The 21,656-nt window shown below is 43.1% G+C and overlaps 1 protein-coding gene and 1 long non-coding RNA gene across 5 annotated transcripts in view; one reads left to right on the top strand and one right to left on the bottom strand.

Moving 5' to 3' along the window:
- Positions 1–10,417, bottom strand: part of LOC146352202 (uncharacterized) — a 33,264-nt gene extending 22,847 nt beyond the window's left edge. The window contains exons 1-2 of one of the 2 annotated variants that reach the window (XR_014787627.1): positions 10,330–10,417; positions 9,932–10,174 (exon numbers count right to left, since the gene is read on the bottom strand). This is a non-coding gene — a long non-coding RNA (uncharacterized LOC146352202). Of the gene's footprint in view, positions 1–9,906; positions 10,175–10,329 lie in introns of both variants that reach the window. The other variant, XR_014787626.1, reaches the window with a different exon arrangement.
- Positions 10,019–21,656, top strand: part of GCNT4 (glucosaminyl (N-acetyl) transferase 4) — a 59,405-nt gene continuing 47,767 nt past the window's right edge. The window contains exon 1 of one of the 3 annotated variants that reach the window (XR_014787624.1): positions 10,019–10,274. The gene's annotated coding sequence lies outside the window, so the exon portion shown is untranslated. Of the gene's footprint in view, positions 10,275–10,450; positions 11,157–21,656 lie in introns of those variants that run through there. The other 2 variants (XM_084833464.1, XM_084833463.1) reach the window with 2 other exon arrangements.

Consider the following 21,656-nt stretch of genomic DNA (forward strand, 5'->3'; position numbering starts at 1 on the left):
GGTAATGTTGACCAGTGAGATTTTTTTTTAAGAGTGTGTGTGTGCGCGCGCGCACACAGGCCAGTGTGTGTGTGTGTTAAATTGTCTCTGTTTTCTTTCATTATCAGTTTATTCTCACTTGTCATTCACAACACAATGCTTTATCTTGCCCATCCAGTAATCTGTTACCTGTAACTGATATCTTGGAAGCAAAGAAAACTAGGCCAGTATGTCTTCTTAAAACCAAGGTATCTGTTGTATTTTTTAAAGGAACAATATTCCATAGTCCTATATTGGCTCTCACAAACTTACAGCTGCCAACTCAACTTATTGCTGTTAGAGCATGTAAAATCATCAGCCTGTGGTTTGCACCTTGTGAATCAGTGCCAACAGATAAAGCAGCCTAGTTCATTAAAAAACTTTTCGGTTTGCATCATTGCCATGGCATTTTTGTTGAGTCTGAGGTGTTGTTCAATCTGAAGCTATATATATGTGAAACACAATCACACCGGGTTCCTGTAAAAACTTTCAGTGAATGACTTTTGGATAAAGATTTTCAGAAGACCCTCAGAGAAGACTTTTGGAAAAAAGATTTTCAGAAAGACTTTTTTGAATATACTTTTTGATATAGATGTTTAAATTTTCCATTACATGTATATTTATATTGTTTTTTCAAATTTATATTATTTCTGTTTAAGCACTAATCATTTTCACTAAAAGATAAATCAGTAAAAATTATGACTGTGTTACATTATTAGATTAATATACCTAGATATACTTCAGTTGTGTGCTAATTGCATTTTCATATTTAGAAACTTACTCATGACATGTCTGGACATATGAAACTGCCTTTTACTGAGACAGATCCTTGGTCTATCTAAGCCTTCCCCAACTTGGTGTCCTCCAGATGTGTTGGAATACAATTCCCAGCAACTCCCAGCCAGCATCTGTAGAGCAACAGGTTGAAGAAAGCTGGTCTCTCTAGTCTTGCATTTGCCTGCCCTGGCAGTAAGATCTCAGGTAGGAGGACTTTCCCAGCCTTACTTTAGCTCCTTTACAGCAAAGAGGCCAGGGACTGATTTTTTTTCTTTGACACGATGCTTCTTGGAAAAAGAAGCTGACATCTATTCAAGGCCCAAGCATCATTTGGGGAGGGGGCAGTACAAATTTGTAAAATGGGCCCCCTCCCACACACATACCATGATCCCAAATGTATGATATTATGAGTCATGAAAGAAACGTTTCAATTTTCCTTCTGAAATGTCATTTTCTACATTTCTGAAATTAGACCAGGGCCCACACTAGGGCTTTCTTACCATGTTCCAAACCCACTTTTTTTGTTAGTTTTGTTTAGCATAACATCCAGCTTGAAGAAGAGTCCTACACAGCTTTCTGGATATTGTGTAACTTTTTGGTTGTTTCTAATAACAATATTAGCCTGCCAGTATTTTTAAAAAGTCTTATGAACCAATACAGCTGCAAACATTTAATAAAAAGACCAACTCACTAAAAAGCTTTATTTTTCTGGCCTTTTTCTTTGCAAAATCCTGTATTAGCTCGCCAAAGTCAATTTATCTTGCAAGTTACACTGTGTGTGTGTGTGTGACAGAGACAGCAAGTAAGCACACACTAGGATATACTTTGTTGTTGTTGTTCAGTCGTTCAGTCGTGTCCGATTCCTTGTGACCCCATGGACCATAGCACGCCAGGCCTTCCTGTCCTCAGCACTCTCCCGGAGTGTGCTCAGGTTCATATTCATTGCATCGGTGATGCTATCTAGCCATCTCATCCTCTGCCGTCCCCTTCTCCTTTTGCCCTCAGTCTTTCCCAGCATCAGGGTCTTTTCCAGAGAGTTTTCTCTTCGCATTAGGTGGCCAAAATATTGGAGCTTCAGCTTCAGTATCTGTCCTTCCAATGAGCACTCAGGGTTGATTTCCTTTAGGATGGACTGATTTGACCTCCTTGCAGTCCAGGGGACTCGTAAGAGTCTTCTCCAGCACCACAGTTCGAAAGCATCAATTCTTCGGCGCTCAGCCTTCTTTATAGTCCAGCTCTCACAGCCATACATTACTACTGGGAAAACCATAGCTTTGATTAGACGGACCTTTGTTGGCAAGGTGATGTCTCTGCTTCTTACTATGCTGTCTAGGTTTGCCATAGCTTTCCTCCCAAGGAGCAAGCGTCTTTTAATTTCATGGCTACAGTCACCGTCTGTGGTGATCTTGGAGCCCAAGAAAGTAAAATCTGTCACTGCTTCCATTTCTTCCCCTTCTATATGCCAGGAAGTGATGGGGCCAGATGCCATGATCTTAGTTTTTTTAATGTTGAGTTTCAAACCAGCTTTTGCACTCTCCTCTTTCACCCTCAACAAGAGGCTCTTGAGATCCTCTTCACTTTCTGCCATTAGGGTGGTATCGTCTGCATATCGGAGGTTGTTGATAATTCTCCCAGCAATCTTAATTCCGACCTCTGATTCATCCAACCCGGCATTTCTCATGATGTACTCTGCATATAAGTTAAATAAGCAGGGTGACAATATGCAGCCTTGTCGTACTCCTTTCCCAATTTTGAACCACGCGGTTGTTCCATGTCCGGTTCTTACTGTTGCTTCTTGACCCTCGTACAGGTTTCTCAGGAGACAGGTAAGGTGGTCTGGTACTCCCATCACTTTAAGAATTTGCCACAGTTTGTTGTGATCCACACAATCAAAGGCTTTAGTGTAGTCAATGAAGCAGAAATAGACATTTTTCTGGAATTCTCTTGCTTTCTCCATGATGCAGCGAATGTTGGCGATTTGATCTCTAGTTCCTCTGCCTCTTCGAAACCCAGCTTGTACTTCCGGTAGTTCTCGGTTCACATACTGCTGAAGCCTAGCTTGTAGGATTTTGAGCATCACCTTGCTGGCATGTGAAATGAGCGCAATTGTGCGGTAGTTTGAACAGTCTTTGGCGTTGCCCTTCTTTGGAATTGGAATGTAAACTGACCTTTTCCAGTCTTGCGGCCATTGCTGAGTGTTCCAAATTTGTTGGCATATTGAATGCAGCACTTTAACAGCATCATCTTTTAGGATTTTAAATAGCTCAGCTGGAATACTGTCATCTCCGCTAGCTTTGTTGTTACTAATGCTTCCTAAGGCCCACTTGACTTCACTCTCGAGGATGTCCGGCTCAAGTTCAGTGACCGCACTATCATGGCTATCAAGGACATTACTATCATGGCTATCAAGGACATTAAGATCTTTCCTGTATAGTTCTTCTGTGTATTCTTTCCACCTCTTCTTAATCTCATCTGCTTCTGTGAGGTCCCTGCCTTCTTTGTCCGTTATCATGCCCATCTTTGCACAAAACGTTCCCTTGAGATCTCCGATTTTCTTGAAGAGATCTCTAGTCTTTCCCATTCTATTGTTTTCTTCGATTTCCTTGCATTGTTCATTTAAGAAGGCCTTCTTGTCTCTCCTTGCTATTCTCTGGAACTCTGCATTCAGTTGGATATATCTTCCCCTTTCTCCCTTGCTTTTCGCTTCCCTTCTTTCGTGAGCTACTTGTAAAGCCTCATCAGACAGCCACTTGGCTTTCTTGCATTTCTTTTTCTTTGGGATGGATTTCGTTGCTGCCTCCTGAACAATGTTACGGACCTCCGTCCATAGTTCCTCAGGCACTCTGTCTATCAGGTCTAATCCCTGAAATCTATTCCTCACCTCCACTGTATATTCATCAGGGATATGATTTAGGTCATACCTGAATGGTTTAGTGGTTTTCCCTACGTTCTTCAATTTAAGCCGAAATTTTGCAAGAAGCAGCTCATGATCTGAGCCACAGTCAGCTCCAGGTCTTGTTTTGACTGACTGTATGGAGCTTCTCCATCTTTGGCTGCAAAGGACATAATCAATCTGATTTCGATATTGACCATCTGGTGATGTCCATGTGTAGAGTCGTCTCTTGTGCTGTTGGAAAAGAGTGTTTGCTATGATCAGCGTGTTCTCTTGGCAAAACTCTATTAGCTTTTGTCCTGCTTCATTTTGTACACCAAGGCCATGCCTGCCTGTTATCCCGGTGATTTCTTGACTTCCTACTATTTGGGGTCTATAAATCCTATCAGTATCACTGGTTCCCATTGTACCTAGGATCAATGTCCCTGATTATTATGATGCTTTGTTCTTCCCTCCCTCTTGCTTATGCACAAGGAGGTCTGAGACTGGTAGTTCTGGGCAGAGGGCATGTCACGCCCAAGAGAGATGTAGGTGGTGATAACCATTCTACTAGTTACTTATATTTGCATTGCATTTTACTAATTTAGCTCCATAAAGGCCACAGAGCAGTTAAAATATTACAATATGGCAACAGCACATCAGAAACAGTAGATATTCTAACGCTCCTATTCAATAACTAAAAACCTCAGTACAGGTCCAATTAAATAATAAAACATCAGTAGCAGCCAGTCTAGATAATATACATGATTGAACCTGGCTGCCATCATATACTTTTTGAAATAAAAACATTTCACTTCGTACAAAATGCCTACAAAGCACCAGCTCCAAGAATGAAGGTCTCTCTCATGAAAGAGGAAGTGGTAACACCGACTGTTATCATTTTTTATAGCTGCATGGACAAATCCCAAATTCCATTTGTTAAGGCTTATGGTATTTGCTTCTGAAGTGGTGTCATCTAGGCGAAAGAAACTGAAACTCCAACTTTGCAAAAGGACCCAAAGGAATGCTGGAAACTTTCCATATTTGCAACTAGTGGAAGTGCAAACAAGCAAACTGATTAAACATTCAAAAATTACTCCACTCCCCCCCTCAAAGCAAATGTTGGTTGGAGCAGAAAGAGATTAACAGGCTGTAACTCAACCAAGCCATGAGAGCTCCCCACCCCTGAATTTTGCTTTTTCATTCACAGCCACCAAACCCTTTAATCTTCAGTCCCTTAAACCCCTAAACAACCCCTTAAAAGCCCAGTGCTGTTTTTCTTCCTTCTTCATTTCTTACAGCACAATCCTATAAGTATCTACTCAGAAGTAAGTCCCACTGAGTTCAATGGGGCTTACTCAAAAGTGAGTGGATATAGGATTGCGCCCTCTCTGCACTGTTGACTGACAACTCTGAGTCCGGAAAGGGGCTGATGACCTAGAGCAGCCTTGGGATGGTGTAAAAGCTAGAATAGAACGCACAGAACAGCCCCTTTACTTAAAAAAAAAAACATGCCAAAGACAACTGCATGCCTTAGAGACATTTGAGAACAATATTTTTTTACTGAAATCCTTGCAATATTATATTAGTATTAACCCCATAATGCCCAGAACATAAAGGAATAGCCCAGGACACCAACTTCCAAGTATGCCAAACCATCCAAATTCACCAGGCTCACATGACTGGATGGGAAACATCCACAGAAACCAAGTTCTGGTATCTGTTCTGGGCAATAAACAGTACTCTGGGGAAATGGCTTAGAATGCCAGTTTCCCAGATGGTGAAACAAACCAAATTCATACATTGGACGAGACTGAAAATTATCTATGATTTTAAATAAAGTTGTTCTGGGCAATAGGCAGTTTAGAGGTCAGAACCCTTGTTTCCTATGCATTCTTGTCAAGAAAATGGACATGCTATATGGAATCAAATGGGAATAAACAGCCTGAAATGTTCACACTTAAAGCTTCCCAAATAATTGAATTTACCACTATCCCATTCACACACACGGAAAGATTAGGGCTACATGCTGCAATTGTTTTCAGTGGTAAATGTGCTGCCCCGGTCGTGGGCGTTGAACTCTTAGGTTAGAAGTGCCAAGATAGTGATACATCAGACTCAAAGGTTTGCTTACAAGGAGACTTTATTGGGTAACTTACAGCACACAGACGTACCCAATGGTTGGATCAGACAGCTTCTCTGAACCATGAGCCATTGGGTACCATGGATCTTATACTTTACATGTCAGCAATGAGGCAGCATGACACTAGCAAGCACCCCTAGCATTCATTCTCAGCATAGGCTAGAAGTGTTTGGTTCTCAAAAATAGCCACCTGCAGGTTTAAGGTAATGCTTCTCAGGCTCATTATCAGTGATAAGACATTCTCCTCATTAGCAAGGAATGCACTGAGAAGGCTGTTACAGGCCTTTTGACTCATCTGCACATGCTCAGAGGCTTACTAACAAGGGAATTGCACCAATAATGAACTTAAGCAAGCATTATGGATCTCTAGGCCCCTCTAACACTACCAATGACTTGGCTATGCTCCTGGGGCCAATACAGTAAATTCGACAAATCAAACTTTTCTTTGATCAACAAAGAGGCCCCATGTTGCCTTAGTCCTGTGTTGCCTTATGGAGCATCTAGCCCTACTGCTAGAAGAGGTCTCCCTCTCGCTGTTTAACCCATCCTGCCAGCTACTGATGTAAGCAACAGACTGGCATGGGTCACCTTGTAGGATTCCTCTAGCAATACAGCACAGCTCAGATGCTTCATAAGGCAATACAGGATCAGGACAATGGGAGGCATCTTTGCTGGTCCCAGGCACCCCATCCTCCCCATCTGGATTTGGGCCTGAAAGACCAAGGTAAAAGTGTGGGTGCATGGAAGGTAAGTTGTAAGCAAGGACATTGTACAACATCATCACCCATCACAGGACATGTTGGTTAATGTATTGGACTTAGCTTCCAATTTTCTGGCTTTGTGGGCTTGAGCCAACGTGGGATAAGGATAGCCTTCATGCTGGTCTTAAACTATCAGGGCTTTTGACCATTGAATGTAACTTAAGTTGGTTTAACAATACATAATTTAATTTGATGATATCAAATGTTACTTGGTAGGGCTAAGAGTTAACAGCCCAGTTCTGTAATTTTCTAGACTGTTTTGATTCTGTTATTTTATTTATTTATTTATTTATTTATTTCATTTCTATACCGCCCAATAGCCGAAGCTCTCTGGGCGGTTCACAAAATTAAAACCAAACAACACACAATAAAACAATTTAAAATATATAGAACATTAAAACCACAATATAACAATACAACCACAATAAAACCTAGCAGCAGTGCAGGAGTTTAAAATACAGATTTAAAACAGCAAAGATAAAAATTTAGAAAGCTAAAATGCTAAAATGCCTGGGAAAATAAAAAGGTCTTCACCTGGCGCCGAAAGGAATACAATGTAGGCGCCAGGCGAACCTCACTAGGGAGCTCATTCCAGAGCCGGGGTGCCACAGCAGAAAAAGCCCTCCTCCTAGTAGCCACCCCTGGTCTGTTATATTATTGTAATAGACATTAAAGATGGCTTTTCATTCTTACAATGAGTGGTAGTGTTTCCTTATTTTTTCCTTACAGCAGAAAAAGCCCTCTTCCTAGTAGCCACCCCTGGTCTGTTATATTATTGTAATAGACATTAAAGATGGCTTTTCATTCTTACAATGAGTGGTAGTGTTTCCTTATGGCTTATTGCATCACTCCCACCTCATCATGTGTGACTGGTGAATTTGATTGATTTGGCTCACTTGGAAGATGCCATTCTGGGCCATTTCTGGAATAGGGACGATTAACTGAAACAGGTACTGGAACATGGTTTCTGTGGAAGTTCAATGGTTTATTACATTACTCCCATCTAGTTCATGTGAGACTAGTGAATTTGGTTGGAAGTTGGTGTTCCAGGCTGTTCTGTTTTGGATGGGTTTGGGGCATTATGGGGTTAATTAATAACAATAATAATATTGCAAGGGTTTCAGTCCTAAAATGTTGTTCTAAAGTCTCTCTAACACACGCTATCCTTTTTGTCATGTTTTATAAATATTGTATTTTATATTGTAAAATATAATTTAATTTTTTATAAAATTATAACTTTTAAAATTTAAAATTATAAATTACATATTGTATTTAATGTTTTAACTCTTGTAAACTACCCCTCAGGTTAGAAGGTGTCCAATACACTACTGGGGAAGAACTGAGGGAATTTCCAAGGAGTGCCAGAAAGAGTGAAGCGGCTGGGCCAAAGCCGAAAGGACACTCAGCTGTGGATGTGTCTGGTGGTGAAAAGAAAATCCGATGCTGTAAAGAACAAAATTGTTTAGGAACCTGGAATGTCAGATCAATGAATCAAGGTAAGCTGGAGGTGGTCAAACATGAGATGGCAAGATTGAACATCGACATCTTGGCAGTCAGCGAACTCAAATGGACAAGCATGGGCAAATTTAATTCAGGGGACCATCATATCTACTACTGTGGGCAAGAATCCCTTAGAAGAAATGGAGTAGCACTCATAGTCAACAAAAGGGTGGGAGAAGCAGTACTGGGGTACAATCTCCAAAATGATAGAATGATCTCAGTACGAATCCAAGGCAAACCATTCAACATCACAGTAATTCAAGTCTGTGCCCCAAACACTGAGGCTGAAGAAGCAGAGGTTGATGGGTTCTATGGAGACCTACAACACCTTCTAGAACTAACACCAAAGAAAGATGTCCTCTTCATCATAGGGGATTGGAATGCTAAAGTAGGAAGTCAAGAAATCACCGGGGTAACAGGCAAGCATGGCCTTGGTGTACAAAATGAAGCAGGACAAAGGCTAATAGAGTTTTGCCAACAGAACACGCTGATCATAGCAAACACTCTTTTACAACAGCACAAGAGGCGACTCTACACATGGACATCACCAGATGGTCAATATCAAAATCAGATTGATTATGTTATGGATGAATCACAGGTCGGAATTAAGATTGCCGGGAGAATTATCAACAACCTCAGATACACAGACGATACCACCCTAATGGCAGAAAGTGAAGAGGATCTCAAGAGCCTCTTGTTGAGGGTGAAAGAGGAGAGTGCAAAAGCTGGTTTGAAACTCAACATTAAAAAAACTAAGATCATGGCATCTGGCCCCATCACTTCCTGGCATATAGAAGGGGAAGAAATGGAAGCAGTGACAGGTTTTATTTTCTTGGGCTCCAAGATCACCGCAGACGGTGACTGTAGCCATGAAATTAAAAGACACTTGCTCGTTGGGAGGAAAGCTATGGCAAACCTAGACAGCATAGTAAGAAGCAGAGACATCACCTTGCCGACAAAGGTCTGTCTAATCAAAGCCATGGTTTTCCCAGTGGCAACATATGGCTGTGAGAGCTGGACTATAAGGAAGGCTGAGCACCAAAGAATTGATGCTTTCGAACTGTGGTGCTGGAGAAGACTCTTACGAGTCCCCTGGACTGCAAGGAGGTCAGATCAGTCCATCCTAAAGGAAATCTACCCTGAGTGCTCATTGGAAGGACAGATACTGAAGCTGAAGCTCCAATATTTTGGCCACCTAATGCGAAGAGAAAACTCCCTGGAAAAGACCCTGATGCTGGGAAAGACTGAAGGCAAAAGGAGAAGGGGACGGCAGAGGATGAGATGGCTAGATAGCATCACTGATGCAATGAATATGGACTTGCGCACGCTCCGGGAGAGAGTGCAGGACAGGAAGGCCTGGCGTGCTATGGTCCATGGGGTCACGAAGAGTCGGACATGACTTAATGACTGAACAGCAACAACAACAACAAAAACTGCCCAGAGACCTTCGACTATAGGTGGTATAGAAATGTAAATAATAATAATAAATAGGATGTTGTGTTCCATTCTGGCTTTTACACTGTCCCCACAGCCTTCCCCTACCCAATGCCCTCTGGATGCATGGCTACCACGCAGCTGGCTGGGAGTGATGGGAACTGTAGGCCACTGCTGGGTAGGGACGATGGGAGGTGTAATCCAACACATCGGGAGGGCACCAGATAGGGGAAGGCTAACCTAGCGCCAATGGAGGCCAGATGTTAAAAGGCCAAGCAGCCGAACATTTTACAAAAGTGCAACGGTGTTTCGGTTTTTAAAGTAAATAAATGAATAAATAAAAGGCGTGATGGCGGTGGGGGTGGCAAAGAGCTTGCTATAACGAACGAACGTTTCCAAACCTCAATATCTGCATATGTAGGTCACCTGGACAGGAAGAGAGAAGTACTGCTGGAGGCGCTTGGCACAACACACCGCCAGGATTAGTGTTCTCGCCGCAGGGCTGCGGAGCGGGGCGAGGGGTGGCGGGAAGGGGGCTCCCTCGGGCAGAGGAAGGCAACAGCGCAGCATCGCATTTCCTTCCTCAGCAGCAAGCTGTGCCGGCTCGGCGAGAGCGGCGTCGGGAGTTCGTCTCTGCCTTCCTCCCCGCCCCTTTTCCCACTGGAGAAACTGGAAGAGAAGAGTCGCAGGTTGAGGACAAAGTTTTCGAACATGCCCGGGCGCTCGCGGCGGGACGAACCCGACACGGGCGCGGGCGCTGCTTCCCACGGTGAGGCGCCCCCACTCCCTAGCGCCCCCCCCCCGGTGTGGGAAGGGGAACGCACGGGATGGGGCCTTTGGGTGTTCCGGGCGGGCGCCTCCGCCCTCACGACCGAGGCTTGTCACGTTGCCGCTGTTTTGGGTCCTGCCCCTGGGCGGCAGCAGGGGCCGCGCCCCTTGTCCCCCGGGGTGGAGGGCGTAGCGGCCGCCCCTCCTTCCTCGGCCACGTCATGGGGGCCTCTTCCTCGCCGAAGCCACTGCGCCCTCGCCCGCAGACACGAATGCGCGGGCGAGGCGAAGGAGGAAGGGCGCGCCGCCGCCAGCGCCGCACTCGCCGTGGGTGGGTGAGTGCGTGCGTGCGTGGCCAGCTGCAAACATCTGCCCTGCCCCAGTGCACAGCAGCCGCTGACAGCGCCGGGCAGGCACTCGGCGAACCCCTCGCCCCGCCGGCCGGCGCCGTCCGCTTTTCCAAAGGGAAAGAAACTTCTCTCGCCCGCCTGCTCGCGGCAGCGGCAGCGGCGACGGAGAGACGACGCTGGCTCGAAAAGGAGGTGGGCGAGAGGGCGCGCGCCTGGTCTTTCCCCGTCGACTTCGGTTGCGGGCAAGGCGCAGCCCCTCAGCCGCGTTCTTTTCCGCGCAGAACTTAGCGCTGTTGCCACCCGCACAGCAAGAGCTTGAACTGGGATTAGAGGACCCCCGTCCCCCGTCCCCAAATTGCTTTTTTAGCCGGACGAGTAACCACGTGGAGAGCCGTGCTGGCTACAGGAACTGTAATCCGACACGTCTGGAGGGGACCAGGTCGGGGAGTGCATCTAGAGGATCTTCAAGTTTTTGCAGAGTGGCTACACTCGCTTCTGTGTAGCGACAACCCCTCCTCGGCTACATAGAGATGGTAATTGATGCTCCCCGCTCCCCACCCCTCCATCTTAGGGCTTGAGCCTGAGCTCCGGCACCTTTTCCATTAGAAACCCCAGAAACCCTTTTACATTAGAAGCCCAAAGAGTTTGCTTTGAGTAGCCCGCTGGGGGATGGTTACTCACATACCTTCCAGTCTCCCCCACCACACCCCAATTTTGCCTGTGATGGCAGCCGTTGCTCCTCAACGCCCAGTTGTTTTGCAAGCTGTCAGGCGGCTCTTGAGCACTTCCTGTGAGTGCACAGTACGCCGCTGTCTGTTCCAACATCTCGCTCTAGGACGGCTGCATAACTTTGGCTTCGCGATGCGAGGCATTCAGCTTGCCTCAAAATGCGGCTTTTGCTTTTGTGGGGAGGGCCAGACCTGAGAGGCTGCTTGGAGAAGTTCCTTGGGGATTGAAGGAAAGCTTGTTACCTTTCTGTCAGCAGAGGCTCTACCCTTTATCAGCCTAGCGATGGGCAGAAAATCATCAGGTGTTGCTCATTTGCTTCTCCTTCTGTAGCCTTCCCCAACCTGGTGCCCTCCCAATGTGGTGGACTACAACTACTATCATCTCCTTTCCTGCTGCATCTCCATGCGCAGAGGAAAATGTAATTTGTTGATTTTGTGTCCCTTCTGTAGTTGCTAAAGGCACAAAGTCTCTATCCTTATAGAAGGCGACTACCTTAAATGTAAATAGCATATTCAGGGACATATGAGACTTTTTCAGGGTGTGCTGGGCTACCCAGCACCTGAACACACCTGTGCTGATGCATTGCCCATCTGCGTAGGAAATGAGAGAATGTGTGGACAAATTTTGGACCATGTGCTGCCAAGACAGTAATTTTGCTAGAGTATCAAAAGGGATGCATTATTATTGTCGTTGTTGTTAATGCACAATCAATGTGCATGGTGCTTTACAGAGTCCAAACTGATAGTTTCCTGCCCTGTGGAGTTTATAGTCTAAAATTCAACACAAGGGAAGCCTGTGTTGAGTTTCCTGGTTGCTGCTAAAATATTGTTAGGGTGTAATCCTATGCATATTTAGACAGAACAAGGTCCTACAACTCTCAGCATTCCCCAGCTAGCTGTGGGAATTATAGGACTTTTTTCCTGTCTAAACATGCATAGATAGGACCCTTAGATGTGTATCTGGAAATCATGAGCAATTTTCTTGGTGAAAAAGTTAACAACCCCAGAAAGAGACAAATTAAGAGCTAATGTAGCACAAGTGGCAAGCACTGTGAATCAGAAACTCCCTAGTTCAAACCTAATCTTGGCCTTGACCTTCAGAGGTAGCTTTTCTGCAATGTATTGTTTCTTGGCCTCAGCACCTCATATGCAAAATATAGTCACCTACCTTACGGGGTTGTTGTACTGAGATAATGTATGTGAAGCACTTTGAACTTTTAAAATCAGCCTTTCCCAAGCGGATGTTCTCAAGATGTGTTGGACTATAGTTCTCATAATCCCCAGCCACCATGGCTGTTGGACATTTGCATTGGCTATGCTGTTGGGAGTTGTAGTCCAGCACATCTGGAGGGTACTCAGTTGGGAAAGGCTGTTCTAAATGCCCAGTCTTATTCCTGTTATTAAAAATACAATAAACAGAGCTGTCATTAATGTAATTGCATAATTTTATGCATGTCTCCTCAGAAGTAAGCCCCACTCTGTGCAGCCAAGCTTACTTTTTAGTAAGTGTGTTCAGGACTGCAGCCAGTAGTTGATTAACTGTATTGAAATTTGCATATATTACATACAGGTAAAACCGATAATTCTGAAACAAGATGCATGTTTTGTTTTGTAGCGGCTATAACCTTAGAAGAGGAATTCCTCCTGCATGAGAGAGAAGGGAATATAGTGCTTAGATGGTGCTTCCTATCTGCATTTTTAAATAAATATTTATAATTAAAAGAACATTTTTAAAAGCTGCTGCATGATTAATTTGGGAGCACCTTTTATATATCGGTTCACAACAATTAAAACCATAAAATACAAGATTATAAAATACAATATAAAAATTTAAAAGTTTAAAACTAAAGTATAAAGATAAAACTAATAACCAAATAGAACCTAGCTGCAGTGCAAAGATTTAAAATACAACACTAGATTTAAAACTGAAACTGAAAGACTAAAACGCCTGGGAAAATAAAAAGGTCTTCACCTGGAGCTGAAAAGAGCACAGTTTAGGTGCCAGGTGAGCCTCTTTGGGAAGTTCATTCCACAGTCGGGGCACCACACAGAAAAAGCCCTCACCTCTCTTGCTTTAGTGGGGGCTCCCAGAAAAGGATCACTGAAGTTGATCTTAGGGCCTGGGCAGGTATATATGGGAGGAGATGATCCTTCAGGTAACCCGTCCCCAAGCCATGGAGGGCTTTCAGTGCTAATACCAGCAGTTTGAATCGGGCCTGGAAATGGACTGGAAATGAGTGCAGATGGAAAAGCACTGGCATAATACGATCACATTGGTCAGTCACTGTTAACAATCTCACCACCCTGTTTTGGACCAGCTGAAGTTTCTGGGCTGTTTGAAGGCAGCCCCACATATAACACATTGCAATCACCCAGATGAGAGGTTATCAGAGCATGGATAACTGTAGCTAGGCTATCTCTGGCCAGATAAGGATGTAGTTGGTATATCAGCCTAAGCTGATAAAAAGTGCTCCATGCCAGTGAGTCTACCTGTGCCTCTAGTGATAATGCTGGATCCAAGAGCATCCCCAAATGATGAACCTGATCCTTTAAGGGGATCGCAACTCCCTCCAGAACAGGTTGAACATCACTTAGCTGGGCAGATGAACTACCCACTAACAGTGCCTCCGTCTTGACTGAATTAAGTCCCAGTTTATTGGCCCTCATATTTGGTTAAAAGTTTTTAGTAGGTTAATCTAACTGATTCATCAATTCAGTGTTGCAGCCCTAAAAATATATTTAATCCTGATTTCAGGATTTTGAAAAGAGTTTTATAGAAGACTACGGCCGCCTTCATACACATGTATGAATTCATTGAGACACATGTTCAATGAATGCATGCAGATGGACAGGCTCTGCCCCGCATCTACACATGTTAATTGAATGAGTAAACAGGGCCTCCACAGGTATGGCTTTATGAATGAGGGGCCTGTTCAGGAATTAAATGAAAATCTGTAAATTGGGTGCGGGTGGAGCCTGCTGCTGCAGTGCATTCTCATCATGTATGAAACATACATTCTCATCATGTATGAAACATACATTCTCATCATGTATGAAACATACATTCTCATCATGTATGAAACATACATTCTCATCATGTATGAAACATACATTCTCATCATGTATGAAACATACATTCTCATCATGTATGAAACATACATTCTCATCATGTATGAAACATACATTCTCATCATGTATGAAAAGGACCATTATGTTTAAGGCTATGATCCTATAATCATATGTACACTTAGTAGGAAGAAAGATCCATTTAACTCAGTGGGACTTAAGTAAGCATGCATAGGATCAGGCTGCAAATTGTTTTGTTTTTTTCTTTAAAAAAAATCATTAAAAGGTGCACTCTTTATTAATAAAAAAGGACTTTTAGTAGTCTTCTGTCCAGTGGCAGTAATTCTTTCAGTAGTGGAGGAGTTCAAGAGTACTGAGGACCAGGTCAGCCTGCCAAAGTTCCTATGCAATACGGTAAACAAAGGTGTGACTGCTTTGGTGAAAGAGCTGGCACAGAAAACTGCTGGAGCAGAAATGCTGAGCTCCGTTCCTGATTTGGCATTCTGTGTGGCACACTGTGAGTAGACTACTGTCTTCACTGTCCATTTTGAAGTGATTCAGAAGAGGAGAGCAAAGTAAGGATAAAGCAGTATGTTTAGCATTGAGAGAAGGCAGCTGTTTTGTGGTGGGCTTCATTGCAATCTTTTTAAAGGCTGTCTCTGAAAGAGCAGGTAATGAAATGCTTGTTGTCAGAGACAAGAAGCAACAAGGTGGGCTTGAATGTCAAGAAAGCACACTTAGATCAGATACTTCCTAATTGTGAGAACATTCAGATAAAGCCAAAACTATCTAGATAAGTTGTGGAATTACCTTCTTGGAGTTTTTAAAGGAAGTATTTGGAAGACATGGTTAAATATTTGGAAGATGAGGTTAACCTGCTTAAGGTCCCTCTGATTTTGAGATTCTGTGATTCTCAAACCCATGGGGCATACCAAAAGAGAAGCCACAGGCAGGGTACATGGTATTGCAGCAGGGTTACATGTGTTCACACTTAACCATGAGGCAGACTTACTGGCTTATCTTGGCTTACTGTGAATGAGCAGCATGTTCCCACTTCAATCCCCCCATCATGCAAGCAGGTAAAAGAAACCAGAAATGTAAATTTCCATGCAGTGTCAAAACCTGGGCCTCTGGTTTGTTGGTTCCAAACAAGCTGTATTAATCTGGAGGCCTGATCTACTCAGGGCCCAGTCAAAATAGATTCTCTGGATTACCATAATGAAATTAGACCACTTGTGAACCACTAGATCACAGTTTATTGATAGAAAATGGATAGAGAATAAAAGTACAAAGAAAGCTCACACATCTCTTTAGCCGACGAAGCTTCAGCCTTCATCACAGCTGTGTGTATGCTGGGGGCCCCAATCAACAGTATATGAGACATTGTTCTTATGACCAAAGTTCTCCAGGCTGGTTGTGCTCGTTTTCCCCCATGGAGGAAGACCAAATTGGTTAGGCCTCACCCCAATCTTTTCTACCCTTTTCCAATATTTTAGAACTTGCAGAAAACATCACAGGAAGATAATGAGTTACCTTTCTGATGACTAACAGGTCCCAACATTCCAGCACAGTGGGAAAGAAACCCTCTTCATCTCTTCGGTGACATAAAACAGTAAAGCATACAGGAAATTAGGCAGCTGCATAACTGTTGACATGAGGATTACACCCTTATTGGCATCAGACAGCTAGCAACTATTAACATGTGGACTGATGCCGGCTTGATACAAGTCTTTCTCTGTGTAAAGCCTACAAAAGCTGCCCGTTATATGTGGCCTACTCTAAGAAACAGGAAAATATTGACCATTATTCTATACTAAACAGGCCTCTATACATTTAATAAGCAGCATATAGAACATCATGTCAGTTCAACACCTGACCTGACTCCTCCAGTGTCAAACTCACTGCACAAGCAAAGATTCATAAGCCAGCAACAAACCCTGGTTTATTCCTGTTCACAGTCCTGGTTTTTGAGGCAGCAACAATCCAGGAGCCTAGGTTCAGACATCATGCAAATCCTTACATTTCTGGTTTTCCCACTCATGTGAAAGGAGTAGCAACATGAAAATGAAAGAGCTATGTGCATCAGCATGCTGCTCTTTGGGGTAAGTCAGCAGTTCTGGCTTATTCTGGTTTATTGTTATGTGCGATCAGATCTTTGTTTAAACACTGACATAGAAGTTCAGCACCGGGGAAATTAGTCAGTTGGTTTTTCTTTTAAAATGAAATTGGATTATGCTTTTTTTCAGTGCTTACAAGTTACGAGCGAAGTGATAGTTATTACTGGGTGTAGTTAAATGGATTGAACTTTGGATTTGGAAACCCTGGACTCGTTAGGTGGCTTTTGCCTTGTTCAGCTTCAGTTTCCCATCTATAGTATGGGAATTATACTTGTTTTGCAGAGTTGTGAGGATAGGTAAGATGACATTTTAAAATGTGCTTTGGATACCAGGAGTACAATATAAATGATTTGACACGAAAATATTTTTCCAACATGGAATTTTAAAGTTAAATGGCATTAACCTTATAATAAATGCCATCTAATAAATGGCATCTACAATAAGAGAATACAAGTTTTTTTTAAGTGCCATGTGCTGAACACCCAAGGCTTTTACCTAGGTCTGATTAATTACGACCATTAATCATAATTAATTAAAGCTGCAACATTTAATTGTAACTTGTCACTTGGAAAGGATACATGAAACTTTTATTAGAACATTTTCTTATGTATTGCCCTGTGTGTGTATGCAGAGTTTTGCGCCTATATGCTCTTAGAGTGATGAATTGAAGCCAGTTTTAGATGGTGTAAGCTGCATACTGGAAGAGAACTGAATTTTATTTACATCAGTTGTGCCTTAGTGATATCTCATTGAGTTCCAACAGAGTGAATTAAATAACATTTGATTTCCCCCTGTTTTCACTTTCACTTGGTTCCTATGGCCATATGAAACTACTCTATTGGTCCATCTATCCAGTACTATCAATTCTAATTGAATCCCCAAGGTGCTGAGCAGAGGTCTCTTATCAGCCCAATGGTCCAAGATCCTATTAAGAGGAGTGGCCAGGGGTTAAACCTGGAACTTCATGCATTCAAAGTATGTGTTCTTCCACTCAGCTATGGCATACTTCTTGTTGCCCCTGTAGCTGTGCTTTTAAGAACAGTGTGATGTGCACATATTAGCAGGTGATAAAGTTTTTCCGTGTTGTAAAAAGCTTCACTTGCTGATTTCTGCACATCAAACACAGGACCAGGCTAGGCTGTTTTTGTTCTGTTCTTCAGTTGGCAAACCTAGTTGTGAATGAAAATTGAAAGGGATTTCATTTCAAGGTGGGCTCCATTATGGAGGTAAGAAGATACAGCTGGAGATTTGTTACAGGAACATGGAAGAATTGGAACTTTAAGTTAATATTAATTGCTGTAAGCACCATAAAAAATGAAGAACTGGTTTTACAGCTTGGAAGCAGGTGTTAATCACATTTTTTCTCTGTTGTCTGCCAATATTCCTATGTCCTGACCTGTAGCATCGACAGTCTCAGCTTTTATTCCCAGTCCTTTTTGAAGTAAGAACTGCATTAAATAAAATTACACATTGGATTTGTCATTGGCAAACCTAAATTTGCACAAAACTGTATTTTTCACTTGTGACTCTAATTGCATTATTAGGTTATATAGCCGAACTGGAAAACTGTACACTTAGCAATCTAGGACATAGTAATCTATACCCACTTTCCTGGAAATAAGTCCTATTTAACTCAATAAGACGTCTGAGTAGGCATGTATAGGATGGCACTATCAATATAGGATTAGGATTATTATTATTATTTTATTTATTTATTTCATTTCTATACCGCCCAATAGCCGAAGCTCTCTGGACTTATTAATAATAATAATAATAATTATTATTATTATTATTAAATACCAGAAGATTTTTCTACAATGGGGGGGGTGTATGTGGTGGGGAGGTGTAATAAAACATGATGCCTCTCTGAACAGAAGAACTTTCGCTTTTGAGAATAAGGGTGGAACTACACGTTGCAAGGAAAACGCAGCTCCAAATCTGGGCAAGCAAGAGATGGATGTTCAGTAGTTTCCTTTCACATCTGCTGATTGTCCATTGCAGATACTGCTAAGCAGTTTTTAAAATCTCTTGTACCCCAGCTGGGCTGCAAAACTAGAAGTGGAGATCATTGAACTTGGAGGCTGATGACTATCCAATGCAGGGTAGCCTGCATTCTCCCTATCTAGTCAGGAGCTTCGGAGGGGAGGGGGAGGCTGGGACGAACATAGGAAACTGTGTAATGTTGCTTCTACTGTCTCCTCCCTGCCCCCAGGACCACCACCTTTTCCTCTTCTCCGCGCTCTGTTTCTGAGCACAGAGATGTAGCCAGCTCGGAGAGAACTGCGCCAGATACAAAGGGGCGGTAGAGAGGGTGGAGAGCATGGTTTCTAGGAACCAAGGTCAAAGCCCTGGCTGTGTTCCCAGAAACCAAAAAATCCTATGGACTTCTAGACAATGTCTAGTGGCCATAGGATTGCTCCCTTACCTTCTTTCACTTACTGATTTTTCCCTACAAATAACCCCTTCATCCCACATTTGTAATTTCTTAAGCAACCCATTTTCCTCATGGGTTTGGGAATATGAATTTGTCAAAACAATGTATATGATCTCACCCTAATTCTGCCAAAGAAGAGGTTGTAGGGTGAAGGTCCCCAACCTTTTTGGGACAGTGGGTACATTTGGAATTTGTCAAGAGTGTTGTGGATGCTCTTACGAAATGGCTGCCATGGGGGAGCTTGCCTGTTCATAAAATGGCTGCCGTGGTGGTATGGATGGTCATAAAACACTCATTTCCCAGAAGGCAAGCTAGTGAGACTAAAAGAAACGTAACTTGCCCAAGAACCTAAGTACAAGGCAGAGCTCTGAGCTCTAAAACACCAACCCACTCTTTTGAACCCAAATAAAGATGGTGCTGGGGAGCAATACTTCGCCTTGCAGCATGCCAGTCTGCCAGTTAAAAAAAATAAAAATAAAAAAATCATAAGAAATAAAATAAAAATCAGGAGCAGACAGTTTGCTGGGCACCAAGAGAGGTGTCTACAGGCATATTGGTTCCTGCAGACCCTACACTGGGGACCCCAGCTGAAGGGAGTTGGAAGGTCTGTGCATAGAAATCATGCAAATTATACTGAAGCCCTGTGGTCTGTAAAGATCCCACATACTATATCCCTATTCGAATTATCTTTGTAGACCGTTTGTTTCAGCAGCTATGGATAGAATCTTTTGTTGGTACCAAATATATGTGCATGCACGCGCGCACACACGTACAGTGGAAAATTAAGACAGCGCTAGTGAAGTCTAACTTAAATACAAATGGCAGATTGTTTTTATAATACTATATGGATTATGAAGCAAGGCACATTGTATGCTTATAAATGTTGAGCACTGTGAAGGGGTGAAATAGAGATGCCATCAGTCTAGGAGAACAGCATTCCCTGCTTCAGCCCTGTAATTACACATTCAGAACAAGAGGAGATCAAAAAAGGAAAGCAGTTCTTTCTCATTTTAAGATCATCAAATATTCTAGGATGGGGGGACTGGGGGTTGGCAGTGTCCCCCACCATCTTTACCCTGACCACCGCTGCTGCTGCTAACCTGCAGTCCTGCCACTGGAACACAGGAAGCTGCCTTATCAGACCATTGGTCCATCTAGCCCAGTATTGTACACACTGACTGGCAGCAGCCCTCCAGAGATTCAGATAGGAGTTTTCCAGCCCTACTTGGAGATGTCTGGGATTGAACCTGGAACCGTCTGCATGTAAAGCATGTGCTGTTTCACTAAGCCACTGCTGGGGTGCCCTGCCATCTCTCCAACTTGGAGGAGGGAACGGGCCAGTAAGATTCTTCTGACCTGGATCGCCGGCAAAATTGCATCTTTCCAGAAGCAGCCTACTTCCATTGGCTAGCAACCAGTTGCCATTCCATTTTATATGCATTGCTCCTTTAATGTGTGTTACCCCTGTAAAGTGTCCCTCCACAAGGACCTGGACATTATTCTAGTTTCTTTGGGATTAAAACTGTGGACTTGAGCCATGGCAAGATAGAAGAAAGGTGGGCAACATAGAAGAAAGGTGAGCAAATTTATTATCCATCTGGTGTTTGTCTGTATACGTAGATATCCAACTTTAACCGATAGGGAAGTCCATTAAAAGTTCATGGGGCTAAGAAACCAGCATACTTTTCAGGTGTGACAAGGTCTTATTCTTGACAGAATTTTAAGCTGTTTTTATTAATGCATTTTGAATTATTCATCTGGATCTTGGAAACAAGTCTGAAGCTGATGGACTTCTCATGCACTGAATGGAAAATTCATTCAGTTACAAATTGATTAAGGCAATGATTTGTGTGTGGATATATCACAATAAGTATCAATTCCTGGTGATTTTGAAACTGATAAAGCTTATTGTACTTACTGCATTTGAATTTGGTGCTGTTCTTATAATTAACTTTTAAATTGTTGAAACTCTATACCTGGTTAATAAATTGAAATAGACAATCAAACTGATTTATTTCAACTGTGTTTATGTCCCACCTTTCTACAATGGGTGTAAAGGTGGTGCACAAAACAATTTACTATATAATAAAAATAATGGCTTGGATCCTCAGGCCCCCACATGGAAAAAAGCTCATGGAAGCTAATTTTCCTGTCTCCTCTGCCTTCTCTCTCCTGTGCTCTCTGAAAGGAAGATCAGGGCACAGTCCTGAAGGATGTGATGTGATGTGTGGAATTGATTCAAACCAGGCACAGGCACCTTCTGCAAGAGCTCATGCAAGGTGCTTCAGCTTGATTTGGGGCAATTCCTCCAGCAGCCCCCTGTACACCGCCCCACACTGTCTAAGAGGTTGTCTAACCTTTCAGAGAGGATTCTGCAGGGGCTGCAAGGAGGAGGAGGGGATAGAGAAATTCCCTTCCACAAGCTTCCTTCCTTGTGCTCGTGGTTCTCACGATCCAAGACAAGATAAATTAAAAAAAACAGGAGAACAGCAGCAATTAAAAGCATCAGAAAAGAGACTGGGGGGCGGGATCTCCACGTCGACGGGTTTAGTTCGCTCTCCACTTTGCTGCACTTTTTAGTTGAGTTGAATCTGCGCTGTCTGGGGACACACGGGGCTTGAAAACCCAGATTATCCCAAAGCTAGCCTGGTGCTCTTGGTAGCTCACATGGCAGTTTACTGCGAATTG

This window comes from Heloderma suspectum, chromosome 2 (genome assembly GCF_057233095.1).
Source record: "Heloderma suspectum isolate Gila_16-S chromosome 2, 16-S_ref, whole genome shotgun sequence".
Lineage (NCBI taxonomy): Eukaryota > Metazoa > Chordata > Lepidosauria > Squamata > Helodermatidae > Heloderma > Heloderma suspectum.